This window comes from Scyliorhinus canicula, chromosome 2 (assembly GCF_902713615.1).
Source record: "Scyliorhinus canicula chromosome 2, sScyCan1.1, whole genome shotgun sequence".
In the NCBI taxonomy this organism is placed as follows: Eukaryota; Metazoa; Chordata; class Chondrichthyes; order Carcharhiniformes; family Scyliorhinidae; genus Scyliorhinus; species Scyliorhinus canicula.
In genome coordinates, this window is record NC_052147.1 from 204,623,090 (window position 1) to 204,647,657 (window position 24,568).

A 24,568-nucleotide genomic window follows, 5' to 3' on the forward strand; every position below is an offset into this window, starting at 1 on the left:
TAAAATAATTTTAGCTTTATGGCTGCAGTAGAGAGATCCCTCCCAAAGAAAATACAAAAATATATCTGTATGATTGATAGGCAGACCTCATAAATCAGTTTCTGCTAAAGCAAGTGTAAGTCTGCATTGCATACGGTTATTTAATCTTCAATTGAGGAAGTGAGAAAGACCAAAATGCAACTGCACACAAAATTAATTACCAGTACAAGAAAGTCAGGCTCACCCAAGAAAATAGCAAGAATAGGATTATGGTTATTGGTTTTTGAACATATACATTAGGAGCAGGAGTAGGTTATTTGGCCCTCAAGCCTGCTCTGCCATTAAATAAGGTCATGAGCGATCAGACTGTGGCTTCAAAGGCCACACTCTGTTTACCCCCAGTAATCTTTTTTGCCCGTGTTAGGCAAAGGCCTATCTGCCTCTGCCAGAGAAACATTCATTGACCCATCCTTCACCGCTCTCTTGGAAGAGAGTTCCGATGATCTACCCCCCGAAAAAGTAATCTCATCTTCAGGATGAGATGTCCTCTGCAGGCAGTGGAAGTTATGGGTGGTTGGTGGGGCAGACAGGCAGGGACTAGGATTGCCCCTGGAACAGGTACACACGATCCAGGGGTTGGCATGGAGGGCCTATGCACATTTGCCTCCCAGTAGATACCTCCCCCCACACCCCGTCCGAGCAATGGGGTGGCAAGCCCAGCATCCCCGGTCTCTTTGCCTTTGTGCAAAGATGGCTACTCCCCTCTCTTCACATAGAAGGTTTTGCAGTGCGTTTTTATGTTTTCTGCAAGCATACTCGTGTATTCCAACAATAGTACTCATGTTCTAATATATCCGAGACTTGGCATCATGCGGAAGAGGAGGAGGACACCTACTCTGCAAAGATCACCGCATAACTTTTACATCTTATGATCATTCCAAGAATTCTGCGACATCTCACAAGCAACAGCCCAAAAGGTGTATCCAACAGGTGAGGGATGTCCTGTTTGCTCAGGCAAACTATATAAACTTTGACATAGACCAAGCCCAACAAGATGCTTGGGCAGCAGGAATCTCCACTATCACCCGAATGCTCCACGTCCAAGGGCTAATAGGCGGCACGCATGTCGCCTTGTGCTCACCCAGGCCATCTGAGTGCCCTACATCAGCAGAAAGGGGTTCCAGTCCCTGAACATCCAACTTGTGCGTGAGCACCACCTTAAGATCATGCATGTGTATGCACGCTTCCCAGGAAACGTGCACGACGGCTACATCCTGGGGCAGCCAGACACCTTCTGCCTGAGGATGGCCGGTTGGCTCTTGGGGGATAACAGGTACCCATAGAGGACCTGGCTAAATAGGTCAGTACAGAGGCCAATGACCGATGCGGAAACCCGATTCAACAAGGCTCATGAGCTACCTGGGCTGTCATTGAGCGATGCACCGGGCTCCTCAAGATGTGGTTGTGATGCCTCCAGTGGTGCCCTGCAGTACACGAGGTACACGAAGCATGAATACTCTTAAGGTGGTGCTCACACACAAGCTGGGTTCAGGGAGTGGAACCCTTTCTGCTGACGCAGGACACTCCCAGATGGCCCGGGTGAGTGCAAGGTGCCATTGGCTGGAGGTCCTGCGGGATAATAGACATGTGCTCAGTGGAAGGGATAGGTCAGTCCGAATGGCATCAACAATTCATGTTTGACAGTCCATCCGAGTGGGGCCCGGTGGATACTCACCTCGACCTCCATGTTGGTGACCGTTCGGTCTTTGGTCAAGGCTGTAACCACCAAGACCCGTTCATTGAAGGTTGCAAGGATTCTGAGATCTTGCACCCCACTGCTCAGGGGGGGAAAGAATCCGGTGTCAACTTACCCATGCGGCCCAGTGTAGGGCGCTAACCTTCTGTGCTGGTCCTCCTGGTGATGCTGGCCCGAGCTGACAGCCGCTGCCACTTCCTCCCAGGCGGCACTGACTGCTCGGTGGCTTACCCTCCAGAACCCTCAGGGGAATAGGACATCTCCACCTGGCCTCGATCTCCCCAGGTCAGCATCCCCGAATTGTGGGGCTGATCGTCTTGACGCCAAGGCTGTGAGCTGAATGGGATTAGGTGTGCAAGAGCAGTTTAAATGCTGCTCTCCCTTGTTACCGGGTGCTGGTGAGTGCAGTCCCGGCGAATCAGCTGGCGAGCCATAATTTGCTGTGTGAAGCCAATAGGATCTCCTTAAGTGGACCAATTAACGTTGGATTTCAGTGATGGCCTTGACGGGAGGCTCGCAGCAGTTCCCGCTCGCTACCACACTTCGAAACCTATTCATTGAATCGTACCCCAAACCTTTCTCAAGGTTGTCGCCACTGGCAGAATTCCGCTGATTGAACGCAAAGTCACATTCTACCGAACACTGTCTTTCTCATATTCTGTTGTGAAAGCAAAAAAGTAGCTCATTGATGAAGGTCGATGGACTCATCGTTTCTTTTATTTGTCACCTCACCTGCAGCTCCATTAAAATACGTGTTGGCTAAATCTGTGTAATTAAAACACCTAGGAAGATTCCGCATTTGGTTGATCAACCCCGGACAGGCGCCGGAATGTGGCGACTAGGGGCTTTTCACAGTAACTTCATTGAAGCCTACTCGTGACAATAAGCGATTTTCATTTTATTTCATCATTTCCTCTCTCTCTTCATTGTGGGTAAACAGAAAAAACAGATTTCACTGATTTGTAAACAAACTCTAGGTAGCTTGTTGCTCCTCTGTTATGGAGGGATCCGTCTGGTTTAGGGCAATTCGATTTCAATGCAACTCCTCCCAGGGCCACGCGGGAGATGGGAATCCGGCGTCTCAGTAACAAGTTCAAGCCCTTCAGCCCAGGAGGTGAACAGAATGCACTGGTCCATTTTAAACCTGTTCACACGGGTGGTAATTGAACCCTTGCGGTCTAGCCCACTTTCAACTGCCCCGCACTGAACAAGAAGAAAGGATTCATTCTGACCAGAGAATTATTTCTAATTAGGAAAAGAGGAGTTGTGCATACTTCAAATCATGTTCCACTCACGAGAATTTCTAATGTTCCCAATCAGCCTACATTCATTCCCATTACTAATTAAAACACAACACTGCGGTACAACATTCTATTTGAACATGTATAACCATTCCTATCAATTGGTGAATGCAGAACATATTAAACATCTTCATTTCAGTGCATGCTGTACCAGGAAACAGTATTTTGAAGAGCAACATTTTAAAAAAAAATTGTTTTGTGTAATTGTGGATCGAAGGCTGGCCATTTGGTAAAAGTGGGTCGCCGGAAACAAAAATGTGAAAAACACGCAGCAACCAACATCTCCATTGTTGGCTGTCTTATTTCTTGCTGTCTCCCTCTGGTGGCCTTTGTATCCCACTCTCTTCTATTATCTGCATCTCAGGTGTTTTCCAACAGTGTGGGAGGTAGGATTCTCATTCCCCTTGTGCCTTTATTCGACAAGTCTTGCTACTTGTCTCTTTTTCCCCCCACCCCATGAGAACTTGCTGAAAGAGAAAGAGCGAGAGTAGAGTAAACCACAGCATTACACAAGGCTGGAAATAAAAATATCCAACCTTAAGAATCAGAAATGAAGTGGTTTACCCAATTCTGCTGTAAAATTTAATTTTATGGTTAATTCTCACTCGCACCCTTTTCCGCTATTTATCATACAAGCACATAAAGCAGAAGCCGTAGTGAAGCATACTTTAAAAATCGAACCTTTCTACTCTCGGTTTGTTGTAAAATTGAATTCAATGGCTGCCTCTTACATTTCAGAAATGCGGGACAGAGAATGGAGGAGTCAGATAAGAATTAAAAGGCCGGAACAAAAAAGGTTTAGTTTTCTTCCTGCTAGCAAGTCGGAGTGATGGCACATATCTTCACATTAAAAATGTCAACATGACCGAATTAACTTTTAGCAACAAGCAAAATTACCAGAGGGCTTGTTAAGTAACCAATTCAAAGTTGGGTCAGCCAGGCACAAACGTATTTAGGTTTCTGAGCAGAGACGGCTTTTCTTTCTTGACAAAGACAGGAGTTGCTGCAATAAATCAGTGAAGTTATATTCCTAGTCAAGATGAATGTTTTGTTCAGTAAAAGATAGAGAATCAATGACTACTGTCAATCATGATTTACAGCAATTAACTGGTCATGAGGTTTCCTACTTTATCCTCAGATTCCCACCACAGCCCAATCTCTATTTGAACTACGACGTCAACCATTTTTGTCTCCAAGACACCCCAATAGCAATCATAGACTAAATACCAGCATTTATTAGGTCATAGACAAGTCTGGGGAGGATAATTGATTAGAACAGAGCTCCAGATAAATCAAGTCAGACATTTAGGCTGCACTCTGGCTTTCGGAGTTCACATCTACCAACAAGATCAGAAAATAGTCATTATAAACATGGTAAGTCATTCAGACCTCCAGTTTAAATATTGAACAACTATCTAGAAGTTAACTGTGGCTATTGTTGACAGCAGGCACTTACAGTGGGCTATTAATGCTTAAAAGGGATTAAAATTGCATGTGCTTTATGAATATTTACTATTAACTACAATGAGCAGCTTTATAGGTGCAATCTGAATTTAAGTGCACAGATGTAAGAGAAAATAACATCACGTAAATGCACACGTGCTTGGTTGGCCAACAGTACATTAAAATGTTCACTCAATTTTTGACCATTAATGGTTCTATAATTATATTACACAAAAAATGCCTGTATTATTAACAAGCATGTATTAACACAAAGCTGACATATTCTTCTCTGCATTTTTCACACTACCATTTTATACTAAAACAGGTTAAAAGCTCAAATGTTTACAGCTTCCATATAGCTGCCAAAAATATTAAATGATGGTTAGGATAAAATATGTAGAGGATGGGAAGAGAAGAGTCTAATTTATCACAACTTTAGTCAAAGTGCTCCACAAAAGTGTAAATCAGACAAAAATGGACATCACGCCAAAGGAGACATTAGGGGAGTGATCCACCGGCCTCGTTGCGGTCCCGCTTGAGTGTGGGTGTGGCTGGTGAATGCCGGGAGAGCCTCTCACAGGCTTCCCGGCAGTCCTCACGCCTCACAGGATTCACCCAAGTCCCGCGAGGCGTTGGAGACAGAATCCCTCCCAGAAGTAGCGGGACCTAACAGCACATGCCGAAGCCGGTTTTAAACCAACTTTTGCAAATGTATGTGGTATCCACCAGCATCCCCAGGAAGGCTGCAGCTGGGTGTCGTTCAGCACTGGTCCACACAAACGTGGACCAGGCGGAACAGCACCCAGAGTGTCTCCTGGGTGGTCAGGATGACCCGCCCTCTGAAACATGGGCACCTTGGCACTGCCAAGCTGGCTGGAGCACTGCCCAGGTGCCAGGATGGAACTGACAAGTGCGTTGGAGATGTGCGGGGCAGCTAGGGACCTCTGGAGGTTGGGGGTCCTGGAAGGGAAGGGGTGCGGTATGGGAGCCTGAAGAGGGGGACCCACAAACTCACTTCGAGATCGGGGCACTCTTTCAAAATGGCAGCCCGATCTCCGAGTTCAGCTCCCCAGTGATGTAATTCTAATGGTGGGCTAAACAGGTGAGAAATTCTGCGGAGCCCAAAAAACAAATGACATTGAATACTTAGACTTAGAACAGTACAGCACAGAACAGGCCATTCGGCCCTCAATGTTGTGCCGAGCAATGATCACCCCACTCAAACCCACGTATCCACCCTATACCCGTAACCCAACAACCCCCCCTTAACCTTACTTTTTAGGACACTACGGTCAATTTAGCATGGCCAATCCACCTAACCCGCACATCTTTGGACTGTGGGAGGAAACCGGAGCACCCGGAGGAAACCCACGCACACATGGGGAGGACGTGCAGACTCCACACAGACAGTGACCCAGCCGGGAATTGAACCTGGGACCCTGGAGCTGTGAAGCATTTATGCTAACCACCATGCTACCATGCAGTGGAATAGCAGTGGGGAACCCACTGGCAGAGCTGAAAAGCCCACCACAAATGAAGTAGAAATGCTTTGGGAGAATCACGCCCTCGGTGTCAAATAGATAGATTTTTGGGAGAATCTTAAAAAGGTAGGTGAGTGAAAAGAAGTTCAGGAAGGGAGGGTGGTATTCTCTCAGCCGGGGCCGGGCAATCGCCGTGGCTGGTGCAAATCATGCCATGCCGCCCCAACGCGATTCTCTGCTCTGCCATTGGCGCCGGCGCGGTTGGCACGGCGCCGGCCAGGGGCTGCTCTACCCAAATCCCGTCGGCGCCATTCTAACCTGCTCTTAGTTGCCGGGACCTCGGCGTGGAAGGGTCTGGGGGCGGCCTGTGGGGGGTTCCGACCCCGGTGGGGCCTCCGTTGTGGCCAGGCCCGCAATCAGGGCCCATCAATCGGAGGGCCGGCCTCTCAGGCTGGGGGCCTCCTTTCTTCCGCGCCAGCCCCGGTAGCCCTGCACCATGTTGCGTCGGGGCCGGCGCGGAGAAGGGAGCCACTGCACATGCGTGTTGGCACCAGTACCAATGCGCATGTGCACGTTGGTGCCGGTGCCACTGCACATGCCCAGTTGAGGCCGTGATCAGCAGCTGGAGCTGCATGGGTCACTGTAGGGGCCAGAATTACTGATCCCGAGGCCATGGTGACGCTGTCGGGAAACGCGACAGCATTTACAACGGCGTCAACAAAGCCTCAGGATCAGAGAATCCCGCCCGGAATTCCCATTGTAGGACCGAGACAGCTGAAAGCACAGATTTCAACAGTAGGCAAAGAAAGTGGGCCATTCACATTTGATCACTTTAAAACAATTGTTTTGGTGCAGGCTTTTTTAATTGTTATCTGTTCAGTCTGAAAATACCATTGTAGAATCGGATTCAGAAGCAGAAATGAAGGTATCACAAATGTTAATAAAAACAATAGAGCAATGGTTCTCTACTGAATCTAAATAATTGTTCCCTGTTGCCAGAGAAATATGTATCAAAATAAAAATAATTCTCACATAGTAAAAGTTAGAAAAGCACCTCCAAGGCGATGGCAAAGTTAGAGATATTTAGTTTATACCCATTCTTCCTTCTAAAAGCTGAAAGATTGAAACAAACACAGATGCTTTGTATTGACAGAGGAGCAACAGATCTTGGAACATAAACTCAACTCTCAAGTTGGTACTTAAATTCTAAAAACCATTTGATGACTTAAATATCCATACTTTGTGCAAAGCTAAAGGGGAGTTGAAGTTCAAATTTAACAAAGTTATGAGTACACTATGTAATGGCAACTTCTTCCCTATAAGCCGCAAAAGCAACTTGGTCACTATACTGTGGTTACAATTCAAAATATAAAAGAAACCTGCCAGTCCAGTCCAGTCTATAGCAAGTTTGAGACAATTCCAAATCACACCTCAGAAAAGCACTACATTGAAGAGAGGCCAGTGAGATTGAGATATTGTAGTCGGGATATTTGCTTTGACGGCTTAATGTCATTATATTTCTAAGTAACATACCATATCATTAATATTTCCATTTACAGAAAGTAATTTTAAATGAAAGCAGTTGCAAGGACTTATTGTAACTGTGGCAATTCATCAGCACCACTTTCGATAACAAAAGCCATTAAAGCAATTACTACAATGGGTTTCATTGTTACTATACTCATACAATAATGAAACACAAAACTAACCGAAGAAATTTGTGTTTTAACACAATGCTGCAGCAGTAACCCAAGAATGCTCAGCTTCTCTATTCCATTATAACAGCAAACATCAGATTCCTTCTTCTTGTTCCAACACCCTCTGAACCTATACTTTAAAACGTCTTCATGAAAGGAAGTTTATTTTGGCACGTTATTTCAGGAAATGTGTAGCTTTTTGTAGCATTAGGACTGCTCAAAGTGTGACCTCCCAGTATTTTCACTCCCTTCCTGCCTGGATTTGGACAGTCTGGCATTACAATAGGATATAAAAGCTCAGGTTTATATTCAGTAGTGGCCTGTGACCAAGTCCTGACCAAGGTATCCAAGATCAATTATCCGGTCTTGGTAAACCAAGTTTAATATTGAAGAATGCATAATCATTTTATTTGACTGTTTAAAACATGTCCTTATATTTAAATGCAATCGGATCAATGTTTATATTTTAGCAACTTGGGCCAGATTTCCCCACTTTCCTCCTTTTCAACCGCCAATCTTTCACCTCACGTAACATGTTACAAACACATTCATCCACCACTCCTATCCTCACTGACAAAAGAAAATTCTTGTTCTTGGATGGTTTCCTCCATCACCTCACCCCACTGTCTTACCAACTTGTGCCATAGAATTTTACCCCCACAGGTCAATGCACCACTCTGGTCACCCCCATCTTAGTTCATCATGTGTGTAGGATAAGGGTACCTGGCATAGCAAAGGTTAATGTGGGACTGGGCAACAGGACCACCCACAATGTGATGTAAAAAGACCAAGGTCAGTTGTAAACTGGACAGATATCGGTGTAGAAGCAAACATGGAATTAGCTCATAGTTTGGGCTATACCCTGTACATATGTACATAGTTATGGGTTATCAATGAAAACAGTTAAAGTTGTCATAGCCTCTTTTGAGACTTAATGAACATACAGCTGATGGAAAAACCCCAAAAAGCTGGAGCAGGAATTCAAAAGCTGCAAAATTAAATGGGCAGCATTCTGACCTGACTGAAAAGAGGGAGATCAACTGAAAGAAGCTGGAGAATTGGAAGCAGAAAGGCAGACAAAGGAAAAAAAACCATGGTGCAGCTGAGGATTCCATAAGATTGTGAATGCCCATAGGGTGCAGAGTCAAAGGACCTAGCAGTGATGAGCAAAAAATTCAATTCTGAGCCAGGACTAGTTTAAAAAGCTTCAGTGCTAGAAAAAGAGCAGCCCTATTCCAAAATCACTGGCCAGCTGGGTTTAGAATGTGCAGTACACAAGCTCAGCCATGACATGGAAAGAAAAAAAAAGCAAAAGGTTTAAAAACCTTAGCTAAAGCTAGGAATCAGTTGCAAAGTACCCGAAAATATTCAGATATCACCGGGGAGACCCCAAATCATTGCGTTAATATCGCTGCACAAACTGAAAGAGCAGGACTGCCATTGCCAATATTTCTCACCAAAATGGTAACTGCGGTGCATTTAAAAGTTGCACTCATCCGAACTTACGGAACCACGGACTTCACATCAACCTAACCACACCAAATATATACCCATTCTTCCTTCTAAAAGCTGAAAGATTGAAACAAACACAGATGCTTTGTATCGACAGAGGAGCAACAGATCTTGGAACATAAACTCAGTTGGTACTTAAATTCTAAAAACCATTTGATGACTTAGATATCCATACTTTGTGCAAAGCTAAAGGGGAGTTGAAGTTCAATTTAACAAAGTTATGAGTACACCATGTAATGGCAACTTCTTCTCGATAAGCTGCAAGGAATAAACAAATCCTAAGATAACGCTGATGCAATTCTAAAGTCATTTGATACACATGCAAGGTGCAACAAATTCAACGTTCCAGCAGCCTGGAAGGCCATCGAAAGAGTCAGATAATTTGAAATCCACCAACAGCACTAATCCATTTTAGATGTGTCATAAACTAGTTTTGGTATATTTTATTTCTCAGATACATATTTATATCTTGTCTGTCTTGTTATGCTCTTGGCGTAGCAAAAGCTGCTTCCTTGATGTTAACTCTGACAAAGGAAGGTTCAGACGTGGAGATGGCTTTAACACATTTATTGAACTGTTAACAATTCTCCTACTTGGATTCGACTCTCCTGTTAATCCTGCTATAGCTACTCAGACTGACGAACCAGTCTGCTACAATCCACGTGGTGGGTGTGATGTGTTCCAAATCAACCCTGTGTACTCACTAAGAATCTCCACTGGAAAGAGGAAGATCATGTGTGCTGTGTCCTTATATATGGGTTGGTGTAATGCTCCCTTGTGGTAGTGTTACTGTGTATCGTGAATGCCCATTGTCCTATCTTACTGACCTATTGGTTGAGTGTCTGTGTGTTATGTCTCTGATGCTCCCTCTAGGGTCTATCTAGTCTACGTGTATTTACATTAACCCCTTGTGTATCTACAGTGATGCATATCACCACATTGTCCACACACTGGTTGTCAGGCACTCAATTATTCTACAATCCAGAAATGCCTTTGTCTCAAGAATTCCAGACTAGAGGGGTTACAGTGTATTTTGGCAAACATCTTGATACATCTACGATCTGAAAGCAAACTGATAGATCCCTGCGATGCAGGAAGTCTGAAAACAAATGTCATGGCCAGTGTTTTAGCACGAGGCAATAAAATGAGGTAAGTGTCACACAAAGGAAGAACTTTCTCAGTTCCTGAGTGTAAGTGTCTTTTATTACACTTTTTTGTAGTATGTTTTGATATACTGCGGAATATAATATATGTGTTACTCAAACCTGTCGCTGATGAGGTTGTCTGAATCTTGAAGAAAGAAAGAGTCGAACTCGGCCAGTAGTAACAAAAGGTTTATTTAACAATAATTGTGCGAGTTCTTTACTTTAATATCAATAGTAGTAGAAAGGTTAACTATATCTAAATACAGTAACTATGTTTAACTACACAAATCATCCGAGCTAATCTTATACTCCTGCTCTGGTCACAGTGCACCCAAAAGATAGGGAGAGAGGCACGTGGTTGCTTTTATACCCCTGTTGGTCCGGCCCTCGAGTGATCATCTGGTGCTACTGATTACACATTAACCCCTTATGTACACGCACATACAGAGATCACTACAAAGGGTTGCCACAGGTGTAGGATTTGTGGTCTTTTATGACAGCAGGGCCGATTCAGCGATCGTCAAGCGGTTTGCACCGGCACCAATGAGAAACCGTGTGGTATTCGCCAGGTTTGCAATTGACACTCTGGATGCTAACAAGCTGCAGCCGCATATACACACTTTACTCCACACACCATCCCAGCCAACAAGATAGCAGCGAGGAGAGCAACACCCCATTTCACGGACGGTGAGCTAGAGATCCTGCTGGACATTGGGGAGGAGGGGCGGGCAACCCTGTAGGCTGGAGTGGGGAGGGGGCTGCCAGCCGCCGTTCACCTGGATGCAGGTGGCAGAAATGGTCAGTGCCGTGGGTAACACAGTCAGACCGGCCAGGAGTGCAGGAGGGTGACCAAGGTGAGTAGGCAGCACTGTGCCCCCAGCATTAATACCCCCTACTCCCAACCACCCAGAGGGTGGCTGAATACCCTGTACCATATGCTGGCACCCATTCCAGCCACCCTGACCACTGACGCTACCAACTACCCACCCCCTGGGCTGCATGCATCGGCCTGTCGAACACTGAGTTTCCTACCCCCCTCCCGTAAATTGCCGCCCATAACCGTTGGCTGCGAGACAAGACCTGAGGGGGACTGCCGGATCTGCCCCCCCCCCCCCCCCCAAGAGGGCCTTGACATGAGCGATGAAAGGCAGTCGCTGGAGTCGAGGTCGGCATCAGCGAGGAAGTGAGACCCCGCTGAGTTATGGTTCCCCATGGCAAGTGTGTCACCCTCCACCCCCCCAAAAAACCTGGTTTGTGAAGAACGACCTGTCATCTGCAGGTGCTTGTTGGGAGACATGCATCATGATCACACCCTGGACTTGGGGCTTTTATGCGATGGTGGCAAACCCCCGCTGCCCAAGCATCCTGGTGGGCACGGTCCACATTGAAATGGATGTATTGTGCCGACTGGGCATATAGGACCTCCGTGACAAGACGGATGCACTGAGCTCAAAATCCCGGACAGGTGCCCACTTGGCGCTTGGAAGGACCTCGTGGTTAGAGGTTCAGGGCGACCATCACCTTGATGTCCACCGGGAGCGGGTGTCCTCCCCCATTCTCCCGTGGTGCCATGTGTGAGATGATCCAGCGGATAGGTTGCACTGTCCCCCTAAATCAGCTGGAATCTCCCACAGCATGCCCTGTCCGGAAGATCCTCAAATGACAGGCGCTGCCTATACCTGCAAGGCCTCATGCAACGCCTCCTTTGTACCTCCTCCTCGGCCCGTTGGGTAGCCGGCTCCCCATCTTGAGCGGCTGCGTCATCTTCCTCTCGGCCTACTGCAGCTTCCTCCTCCTTGAGCAATTCCAACTCATACAGCCGCAGTGCATCTGCCAGGGCTGCGGCGACCAGGAGGAAGGTCACCCCTGCTGGCTGAATTCTAACATCCATTGTTTGCAGGAGGTGAAAGGCCGACATGTTCTCATGGTGCATGCCTCGGTGCCCAACAAAGTCCAACAGGCTACACTGTGGCCCCGGTTGCCACTGCGGACTCTGCTCCTGCATACCCTCCCCCATCCCCGCACCGCTGGGCCCCGGCTGTGCCCATACCATGGGAGCTCTGGCCCTGGCATCCATCTCTGCTGCCAGGGGTACCCATTAGCTGATGCTGCCCTTGCCAGAAGTACGCTCCGCATCCCCTGACCAGCGCCCCCCTGTAAGGCTACTGGGTAACTCTGGGCATTTCCCTTGGGCTGGGCCCGCCAGCAGGTGGTAGGGAAGGGGGGGAAAAGAGGGTGGTATGGTGGAGAGTGGAGACTGTGGTGCAGGGTGGTACCCATATGGTCAGTGGCTTGCTGCAGAACCAGGGCCAAGGTGGGCGATATGTGGGGTGCGCAGCAAGCTGGCTGGCTTACAGGCCACGACAATCACTGGCCCCACACCTATCCCAGTTCTCCCCCCCCCCTGACCCCACACCTATCCCAGTTCTCCCTCCCCCCCCCCTGACCCCACACCTATCCCAGTTCTCCCTCCCCCCCCCCCCGACCCCACACCTATCCCAGTTCTCCCTCCCCCCCCCCCCCCGACCCCACACCTATCCCAGTTCTCCCTCCCCCCCCCCGACCCCACACCTATCCCAGTTCTCCCTCCCCCCCCCCCGACCCCACACCTATCCCAGTTCTCTCCCCCCCCCCCCCCCCGGCCCCACACCTATCCCAGTTCTCTCTTTCCCCCCCCCCCCCCCCCCCCCCCCCCGGCCCCACACCTATCCCAGTTCTCTTCCCCCCCCCCCCCCCGGCCCCACACCTATCCCAGTTCCCCCCCCCCCCCCCCATCCTACCTCCTCTCTCTCCCTCCTCAGCCATGGCGCCCGTTTCTCAATTTTTAAGAGCACAAGTGAACACGCCGCTGGGAATTCCCCGAAGTGGAGGTGGAAAATCGTACAGGCCCCAGATAACACAGTGTTATGCTAGCTAATTATTTTCAAATGGCATTTAATGCACGTGCGGAGTGGAGTGGTGTCAAGTCACCAGAGAATTGCAATTTGGCGTGAACCTGACACCCGCCACGACTTTGGCGTCAAAACCAAATTTCCACCCAACTGTCTTTCCCGATTTCTGTGCCGGCCTCTCTCGGTTTACTGATCAACACAACTCCACAGGACTAATTCCCTCAACTCCCAGACTTACTCTGAAGATTCCACACTAAGAGTGTCTGCAAAGGTGCCGAAGTTGAAATTTCTCCTTAGTGTCTGAGGGAGAAGAGCTGGTTACTTGTGGAAGGGGGTGCCAATTGGATTTAGGGGGGGCGGATCACAATTTTTCCGGGTTTCATGGTTCCCAAGGCAGAACCAATATCCTCCTCAGCTCCTTCTGCTGATACACCAGACTCCCCTTGGAAAGAACTTGGTTCTCTGACCATCGACTCTGTAGCTGCTACACTGGTAACTGTTACTAGGTCCACACACTCCATGCGGGGGCAGCAGCTTCCCACCTTCTCATCTGATCTACATGCTTACGCACTTAACAGCCCTATAGGTCGATGACAAGACACTGGGCCAATCCTTGCAATAACCCTCCCGGGTACCCAAACCGGTCCCCATCCTAAATTTCAGCATAAACTAAATCCTCCGCTTCAAATGACCTGTCTTCCTTAGCTGACTAGAGGCTTAGCCAATGAAAGAGTCAAGATTGGTCCCCAGGCATCGACCAATCAACAACTTGGCTGGAGTAACCCTGGAGGTAGCACATGGGGATTATGTTGTATGAAAGTAAAATATTTGTAATGCGGAGCAGCAGTGATCGGTTGAACTGCTTCTTCATTGAGGCTTTAAAAAGGTTTGGCCTGCTCATTTCGCCAACCCATGTGAAGCAGGGTGGTCGGGGGGTCATACGCATGTGCCACTCAAGGCCTCAGACTGGCTAGCCGACCTGGCGGAATCCCCGAGGCTCGAGAAATAAAATTTACCATCAGGGGGTGGAATGAAGAGTTAGAAGCAGTCCAACAACCTTTAAAGACCTGTTTGTGACCAGCTGCTAGGGCTGAGGATGGGGGTGGTAGTGTTGTGTTGCGCATGTGTTGCATCCACACCACTACGAATAAAAACATTCCGAAAAGTTAGGTGGGGTTATGGGGATAGGGCAGGAGACTGGGCCGGGTGCTCGAGGGTCAGTGTGGACTTGATGGACCGAATGGACTCCTATGGATCTATGGCAAAGGTGCGTACAAGTATTACTGTTGCCTGCAAATTGTTTAATTTAGCTTTTTTTTTGCATTTGTCTCTGACATTATACTTTTGAAAATATCTGTTTCTTCATGTTACTAGTGTTATTTTGATCATATTTTATTTTACATAGATATTTACATAGAATTTACAGTGCAGAAAGAGGCCATTCGGCCCATCGAGTCTGCACCGGCTCCTGGAAAGAGCACCCTACCCAAGGTTAACACCTCCACCCTATCCCCATAACCCAGTAACCCCACCCAACACTAAGGGCAATTTTGGACACTAAGGGCAATTTATCATGGACAATCCACCTAACCTGCACATCTTTGGACTGTGGGAGGAAACCGGAGCACCCGGAGGAAACCCACCCACACATGGGAAGGATGTGCAGACTCCGCACAGACAGTGACCCAAGCCGGAATCGAACCTGGGACCCTGCAGCTGTGAAGCAATTGTGCTAACCACAATGCTACCGTGCTGCCCTTTTTGCTGGTTATAAATTAAATTCTTCAATAAAATACTTTTAAAAAGTTGCATGTTGGGAGTGTCCTTTAAATACTGGAGTTGAAATCGACTCATGCAGGTTGTCATCACACCTCCTCAAGCCAATCGGTCAGAAAACCCAGAAATGATAATGTAGTAGCGGAATGAAAAAGCCACTGACAGACATGTGGCATTTCCCCACCGTAAACCTGACCATGCTGCGGCGCTAGGCTGTGTCGCCTGCCTCCAACTCAACAAAATCCACCTCCGGGCCAGCAAAGAGGCAAATGCCAAAGCATCCGCCCTGATTCCAGTCCTCAGCTCCGCCGGTCTGACACCAAAAATACAAGCGGACATGGCTGTAGATGAACATTCAGGATACTCGATATGGTGCTCAAAAAAAATAAAAAATAAGAACCACAAAAACATGTGCATATGGCGAGCAGGCCTTCAAACACTGCTCACTCTTATCCTTGACCCCCAAAAAACTCACTCATCCTGGCCTTTGTGAGGTGTGCACCAAACACCACCTTCAGCTGAAATCAGACTCTGCCTCACACAGGATGACATCACATTCACCCTGCGAAGGACCAACTCCTCCTCTCACCTGGCATTCGCTTCTTCCACTGAAACCTGGTCTTCCCTCATGATCTGCCCACAGATCCCAGACATGCTGATTTCCTCCGACCCAGCACAAGAAAGAGTATCCTCTCCAGCAAATGTGGACCATAGTGGCTCCGGGAATGTTGGAAATACTCAAACAAAATCCCGCACCTAAAAATACCTGAACGCATCTAATCCCCCAAGCCATGCTTTCTCCTTCAACTCTTCCCAGCTGGCAAATCGCCCCTCCAGAAACAAGTCCCTCACCTTCTTCAGCCCTTTGCCTTGCCACCCTTCAAAATGCAGTGCCAATTTTGCCGGCTCAAACAAACGATTCCTACAGATAGTGGCTCATGTTGACACTGCCATCAACTTAATGCGGATGGAATTGCTGCCATATTTTTAACGTGGAGAATAGTGCATCAGGTTCGGCAGTACCAACCCCACACCTGCCTCTCCCGCTGTAGGAACTGCTTCCGAATCCAAGGGGTTCTCCCCACCCAAATGAAACCAGTTATAAGCTGCTCTATTTCCTGAAAAAATGATGTTAGAAAAACTCAGAGATTGAAACAAGAACACGAGTTTATGGCAATATATTAATCGTAGTAGACTGAACATGGCCTACCAACGACAATGGGAGACTGTCTCACCTTTGTAGATCTGCTCTAACCCTACTCACCAGGCTCATAACTTGCTAAGTCACTCCCAGCCCTAGACCTGAAAATAGCGAAAACTAGTCCCCGAAAACTGGGCTGACGGAACGGCAGCCCAGCCTCCCAAAGAGCAAACCACAAAATACTCACTCTTCCCAACATTCAGTTTTAACCTGAAAAGGAGCTGAAAATGAAATGAAAATCGCTTATTGTCACGAGTAGACTTTAACGAAGTTACTGTGAAAAGCCCCTAGTCGCCACATTCCGGCACCTGTCCGGGGAGGCTGGTACGGGAATCGAACCGTGCTGCTGGCCTGCTTGGTCTGCTTTAAAAGCCAGCGATTTAGCCTGGTGAGCTAAACCAGCCCCTTCAATTTAAAAAAAAAAATGTTATCATAGAATTTACAGTGCAGAAGAAGGCCATTCAGCCCATCGAGTCTGCACCGGCTCCTGGAAAGAGCACCCTACCCAAGGTTAACACCTCCACCCTATCCCCATAACCCAGTAACCCCACCCAACACTAAGGGCAATTTTGGACACTAAGGGCAATTTATCATGGCCAATCCACATAACTTGCACATCTTTGGACTGTGGGAGGAAACCGGAGCACCCGGAGGAAACCCACGCACACACGGGGAGGATGTGCAGACTCCACACAGACTGTGACCCAAGCCGGAATCGAACCTGGGACCCTGGAGCTATGAAGCGATTGTGCTATCCACAATGCATATGCCCAATATATCCCCCATAATTGGGCCATTGGTCCAGGATGCCTTGCATATAGCTCACTCGGCTAAATCACTGGCTTTTAAAGCAGACCAACAGCACGGTTCGATTCCCGTACCAGCCTCCCCGGACAGGTGCCGGAATGTGGCGACTAGGGGCTTTTCACAGTAACTTCATTGAAGTCTACGTGTGACAATAAGCAATTTTCATTTCATATCAACCACATAAGGGACACTATTCTCAACTCATCACCCCCTCTTACAATCCCTCTCCACTTATCCAAGGCTCTCAAAGCTATTGCCAACAGTTTAATCTCCAGCAGGAATAGAAGAGGGGACTTCCCTGCCTCGTCCTCCTGTACAGCCTAAACAGCCTCAAAAAAACAAGTTGTTCATTTGCACGCTCTCAAGACAGTGCATCATATTCTTTGACCGAGTATGGCATCAAGGAGCCCTAGCTAAACTGGAGTGAATGGGAATCAGGAGGAAAACTCTGCTGGTTGGAGTCATACCTGGCACAAAGTGGTGATTGGAGGTCAATCATCTCCACTCCAGGCCATCACTGCAGGAGTTCCTCAGGGTAGTGTCCTAGGCCCAACCATCTTCAGCTGCTTCATCGATGACCTCCCTTCCATCATAAGGTCAGAAGTGCGGATGTCTGCACAATGTTTAGCACCATTCACGACTCCTCAGTTAAATGAAACAGTCCATGTCCAAATGCAGCAATACCTGGGCAATATCCAGGCTTGGGCTGACAAGTGGTAAGTTACATTTGCGCCACACAAATGCCAGACAATGACCATTTCCAACAAGAGAGGATCTAATCACCACCCTTTGATATTCAATAGCATTACCATTGCTGAATCCCCCTGGATTCAATATCCTGGGGGTTACCATTGATCAGAAACTGAACTGGACTAGCCACATTAATATTGTGGCTACCAGGGCATGTCATCAAAGGCTAGGAATCCTATGGCGAGTAACTCCCCCCCCCCCCCACCCACCCCACCCCCAAAGCCTGTCCACCATCTACAAAGCACAAATCAGGAGAGTAATGTAATACTCTACACTTCCATGGAATACTCTACACTTCCCTGGATGAGTGCAGCTCCAACAACACTCGAAGCTGGAACCATCCAGGACAAAGCAGCCGCTTGATTGCTTCTTCTTCCACAAACATTCAAATCCTCCACCACCGACGAATAGTGGCAGCCGTGTGTACCATCTACAAGGTTCACTGCAGTAACTCACCATGGCTCCTCAGACAACACCTTCCAAACCCATGACCACCACCATCTAGAAGGACAAGAGCAGCTTGTCCTCTGGTGGCTCCAACCTATAGAGCCCCTCAAAGGACAGGAATATGTCATCGACAGTTTCTGGGGCAGAGACCAGCCCACCCCCTGGCTCCGGTACCTGCACAACCTCCCTGGCAGCCTCCTGTCACCTTAACTGAACAGGTGGCCAGCATTCTCCCCAGACTCATACCATCTGCTTTCAGTGACCCGCCCACCGTATCACCGATTTTAATACCTCCCACAGTCGACAGTCAGACCATCCCATTCCATTCCACATAGTCCTCTATAGCCCGAGAAATCTTCACACAAAATCCAAGATCCGATAAAAGTCCCACATCCAGCCTCCAACCTGTACACTGCTCCCGCCCCACCTCTAACTTCAGGCCCACTAAATGTGGTGCGTGGTCAGAGATGATACTCAAATCTCTACTCCAGGGAGCAGGGTCCTACCCATAACAAGAAACGTCAATCCTGGAGTACATCTTATGCACCGGCACAAAAAAAAAGAAAACTCCTTGCTTCCCCACCCAGAGTTCATAAGCCATGCAGGATCCCAACCGCCCTGTCTCCTCCAGGAATGCTGCTAGCACCTATACCATCCCCGAAGTGACCAGAAATCTAGGCCAGGAGCAATCCAATTTTGGATCCAAAAAGTAAAAGCCCCTCTTAAAAATCAGTTCCTGAGCATTTTGGGGCAGCACAGTAGTTAGCACTGTTGCTCCACAGTGCTAGGGGACCAGCTTCGATCCCCTCCCAGTGAGCCATCCATTCCATAGTGCAATATCCCAGTCACATTTCCTAGTTCCCAGGCCCAACTAAGATGGCCACCGGCCCCACTCCGAGGGTGAGTCAAGAAAAGCCCCTGGTCACTGTTGTACACATCATCCCCCCATGCAAGCTGGCCCAGACTGTAGCCTCTCTCTCTTTCTCTCCCCCCCCCCATTCCACTCCCGTTTGCTAGCCACCCTCCCATCGCTAGCAAAGTCACCCTCACCCAGAATAGCTAACACGTCCCTTCTCCCATCACCATGCCCAAGCCCTCACCAAATCAACAATCCTCTCACCCCTCCAAATGAAAAGTATCCCAGTTTTTATTACCCCACATGGCTTAGGCATGTCATGGTCCATAGCAGTCCCAATTTGTTCTCCCGATAAAGGCCTCTGCCTGCTCCGGCGTGTCAAGACGAAGGGGTAATTTGAGTCTATTGTGACCCGCAGTCACGCCGGGCACACCAAATCACACACCATCATAAAACACTGCCTTCGCCCTGTTGAAGGCCGCACACCTCTTTACCAGCTCAGTCCCAATGTCTTGGTATATCCACACCGTGGGCCCGGCCCAGTCGATATTCGGAATCTTCTTCGCCCACTCCAAGACCTCCCCTTAACTTTCTAAATGGATTATCACTGTTCGCGGTGGCTCAGTCAGTCTTGGCTTTTGTCGGAGTGCCCAATGTGCCCTATCCAACTCTGGAGCAGTGAACACTTCATTCCCTCCCACACAGTCAAGAAAACATTTTGGCAAAATATTGGGTCGGCTTCGAGCAAACTCCCGCCGGCAACCCCACCAACCGGAGGTTCAGCCGCCACAATCAGTTCTCCAGCTTGGACCTCAGGCCTTTATTGCTATCCGTCACCAGCAGCAACTCAGCTTCTAGTGAGGCAAACTGGTCCCATGCCATGATAAGGCTTCTTCCACCTCCTTCAATGTTTCACCTTGTCCTTGCACCACATTCAAGGTTCTCACCAGCTGTTTGCAGATCAGATACAAAGCTTCCTCAACATCGGCTTTAAAGGATTTCTTAATATCCAGCTCCTGCGCATTACCACAGTCAACATATCTAGTGTAACGGGCGCGTCGGTCATCTTTCCTCCTCCACTTTCCTTCAACGAGTTGCCATCAGGAGCCTTTTTAGTCAACGATTTTGACATATCACCGCCGCCAGAAAAGAGCCCACCCATTCAACAACCCTGGCTTGGACACTAAAACCACCTGATAAACCAAGCAAATGGAATCAATAACAAAGACTCTGCTGGGAGCCACGTTTTGCACATCTTATTCTTACTCATACATGACATCACCGGACGTCCCCTAACCAATAATTCTTGTAAAAATATCCTGGCTCCCCAATAATTACAATCACCAGGTTTGTAAGTTTAAGCCCAATTGCTGTTTATTTATATTGATAACTATAATGAAATACGCAGCAAATACATTTGGCTAAATAAGCACCAGAGCGTGAAACAGTGAGAGAGCATGCAAAAATGAGAGAGAGCATGCGAATGAGCAAGAGAACGAGCCAGCGCGAAGCTGGTTTCCTCAAATGTTTCTTTTCAGTTCGTGGTGCATCTTTAGGCCTCTAATATAGGAAAGGTAGTAAACACAGGGGACAGCCTTCTGGAGAAAGACTTTTATGGGGAGATTTAGCACATTCTGAACTTTGCCTGCACAGCCAGCAATGGCTCTCCTCAAACTGATTCATCCAGGCTTTCCGCCAGTTCAGAAACACAGTCTCTCTTGATAAAAATGAAGCAAGTCCTCCTTTGGGGCTGCCAGAAATCAAACTGAAGTCGTCATGATTCTGTACACATTCCAGTGGGATCAGAGCCAATCACCACCCATTACCGGGCAGAGCACAGCCTTTTGGACCAATTCACTGGCCATCAGCCAAATTAATCAAACCAAGTCATTGGTCATTCTCCAAACCAACACAGGCTGAAGACAATTGTCCATGGATTAAAAATGTAATAGCAAAACTAAAATAAAGGGGAATAAATATTAACAACTGTGTAGAATTCCAAGAAACATGCGGCTGGGGGACCGGAAAATCTAGCCCTAGATTCTTGCTCTTTCTCATGTTTATGAAGGAATGGAAAAATGTTTGCTTTGACCAAATAACTCGTGTTAGTAAAGGCACTGCCAAGGGCCAAACAGATCCTTGAGCTGAAAGGGAAATTCCAGTGCAACCCAACAAAACAAATTGCCCAATGGTATAAGTTATCTCCATATTGAAAGTGCCACAGTCAAGACGTGACAGAATATATTTATTCATCAACTTGAACATTGTATAAAAAGTATTTTTTCCCTGCGCTGCATAATTGCTGAACTAACAACCTGATGAAGCCAACAAGTGACAAGGCGTCTGGACCAGCTACCTCAACACAAGAAAATCTTCACAAGGTGTAATCTCCAATAATGGTGCGAATGGTCAACAGCTTGTGGTGCTTTCAAGCTAGAATCTGCATCTGCAGGCTTGACCAAAACATAGAGTTTATTTAGAAGATGATGTCTACACTACACTTGCTAAGATGTTAGACTTCCCATTTGCCCACCCAAATTGACGTCATGCCATCATTCTCTTTAAAGTGCCCCAGTTCAGCTCCAAGGTTACTACTGAGGAAATACACAACTGCAAATAATACCAAAGAGAGCAGCAGTTAGTTAACCTGACACCAGTCCAGACTCCAGCATTGGGAATATACATTCAGTGTCCACCATAGAGGTATCACGTGACCACCTTCTCCCTTAGCTGCACTGTGATATCATCTGTTGGAACTTATAGCAGCTCCTGGTTGACCGGAGCTTCAGGCAAGACCCTGCTTACCATCCAGGCCCGTGGCAGGAGGAGGAACACAGACCATCAAACCTCCAAACTCATGCCTCTTGACTGACTCATTCTACATGCCTTCACCTGTTATGCAAGTCTCACTCCTGAAAGAAGAAGCCTTTGCATATCAGCCAAACTCCCCTCAGAAGGAACATTCCAGTTGATTCCTGATTTCAGACTCTGGACACACAAAACCGATACTTAACATAGAACTGTACAGCACTCTGAACCCTCTTCTTTATTCCCCCATGTGTGTGTGGAAAAAGGGGTGGACATTGCAAAACCCCTCACGTGTATGTGTAAAAATAAATCAATCCTTTTAGTTTAATCTTGCCTCGAGTTTGCTGTGCAAATCATTAATACAGGTTGGAACATTTCCAAATTTATGGGTTGGGGGAAATACACCACCATTTATCAAGGGGGAAAATCAGAATATAAAACATCTCTCTGTTTAAGGCCAGGTAGAGAGAGAGGAAATCAAGGCAGTTGAATCGATCCTCCCCCCCCCCCCCACACTCCCCCCCCTCCTCCTGTCTTCAACAAAAGGAAAAAAACCTACCAGAGCAGTCTGAATCTGGTCTCGCTACTAGTTTCTGCAAGATAGTGAGAAGTCACAGCTGGTTTGAGCCAGGAATGTTTTCTAAATTTCCTCCTTGTCGAACATTTGGCTTCACACGATGAAAATGAGGGACAAAAATCATTATAGTCCTTAGTATTTAAATCACCACGAGATAACAACATTTTTACTGATGTGCAACTGAGGAAAAATTACTTACTGTATTCACGCAAAACACGAAAATCTCAAGGACATTGTTGCAGCTATCTTAATATAATTAGACCTGCAAATGCATAAAATGAGGTGCAGCCTAGTGACAACCAAGTTGCAGAATTACAATAACATGTACAATTCTGTATACAGTTAGTTCTAAATCCAGCCTAGCTGTTTCACACCCGCCCCCAAAGAAGGAGTGGGTGGGGAGAAAGGAAACAGAACGCCAAGCAAAGGTGATGCACTTTTCCACAAGGAAGCAGAAGAATAAGGTGAATCAGCAAGTTAGAATCACTTTCCAAGATGCCTAATAAAAGCAGCTGAGTAGGACAACAGGTTCCCCTTGTCAAGTGAAAACATACTTTAGGGAGGCAGATTGAAGGGACAACGCAGTCATATTGAACCTTTGTGCTGTCCAAATATAGCAATTACTAATTACATGGCAGTAGGTAATGTAGACATGGAACAAAAACTTGCAAAGGGAGTTAGATAAATTGGCCACAATTTTAACTTAAGACAGATCGGAACATTTTCTGAAAGACAAGAATCTCAGAACTGTGCAGGAGCCTAAAGATTTCAGGATCCATGCAGAGGTATCACTTAAAGCAATTGGTGGGATGTTTGCCTCTATCTCAATAAGGATGAAATATAAAAGAGAGAATTATCAAACCATGGATAGACCACATCTGGAGCATTACACTTCAGGAAGGCGATATTAGCCTTGGAGGGATGGACACCAAAATGATACCAGGACTAAGAGCATTAAATTATGAGGGCAGGTTGCATAGCACAGACTTGTATTTCCCATAGTATACAAAACTAAAAAGGCGATTGATAGCTTCTCTGGTCAAGGAGTTTAGAATAACGGACAGAACCTTTCATTAGAGCTAGGCTGCTCAGCATTGATAGCTAGAAAGAGTGGCCCAGATCTTCTGGTCTCCAGATTGTTGGAGATGTGATATACATTGACACACCATAGATATCCCAACACACCAACCCTGTGGAAATTGCCTGTGGAAACTGCCCAGCAAGTTTGAATGATGGGCAATTCCCCTGCTTCCGCGAGGACTGTGGGGACTGGTGGGGGGTGGCCAGTGGGGTTGCAGATGGCAAGTCAGGTCCGTGCATGGCCGGCGCCATGTTATACGGCACGACCGCTGCAGGTCATCGGCATGCGCATGCGTGGCCCGGGACCCAGCCATTCTCCAGCCATGTTCAGCGTGGGAGCTGAGAGTTTCACCCGCCAACGCTGCGAGCCCATCACAGGTCCCGGAATCGCCGAGGGTTCAGTGCCGATTTGTTTGCTGTACACCACCTGCAAATTCTCCATTCAAGCCGGCACTTAACCTCTGAAACAGAGAATCCAGCCCATTGTTCTAAATAAATATAATATTTTGGTAGGTGTGTTTGAGAGCAAAAGATGTCTCTCAAATGGCATGATGAGGTGGCCAATGGCTGTTATCCCAGAACCAGAATGATTTCAAATTTGACTTCTCACTGGTTGGAAGCTGTAGACTTTGGCTGTCGATAAAATGTCTAAAATATCAAAGGCACATTTAGAAAACTCTTTTGTTCAGCTGTGCAACTAAAAAAAGAAATTCAACTGCTTAGTTGAATGTGTAGTTATTTAGTCTCAGAAAACTGACTAAAATAAACATTTCAAACAACTATGTGCTGAAGTTATTTAATTGAGTTGAAAAAATACCTAAAAATGCAGTAAAGAAAGGTGGTAAGAGAATGAGGCCAGAAAAACAACAAGAGATAAGCATTCAGACCAAGAAAAGTAGCGAGACAACAAGCATTCAGAGTCAGCCTATGGAGCTTGGCAGTGCAGCCTTCAAATCAAAAATCAAGGTGCGATGTCACAGGAAAATTGTAAATTGATGGGCTGGTGAGTACTACCGTTTAGGGACCAATTCTAAACAACCTGGCAAATTAGCTGGTGAGTC

The 24,568-nt window shown here is 47.2% G+C and overlaps 1 protein-coding gene across 6 annotated transcripts in view; it reads right to left on the bottom strand.

Moving 5' to 3' along the window:
• The window catches only part of rapgef4a (Rap guanine nucleotide exchange factor 4a), a 514,684-nt gene that overhangs the window by 348,908 nt on the left and 141,208 nt on the right, over nt 1-24,568 (bottom strand). Inside the window, exon 1 of one of the 6 annotated variants that reach the window (XM_038789405.1) lies at nt 7,670-7,774. The exons of the other annotated variants lie outside the window; for them this stretch is intronic. The gene's annotated coding sequence lies outside the window, so the exon portion shown is untranslated. Of the gene's footprint in view, nt 1-7,669; nt 7,775-24,568 lie in introns of those variants that run through there. 6 annotated transcript variants of the gene reach the window in all.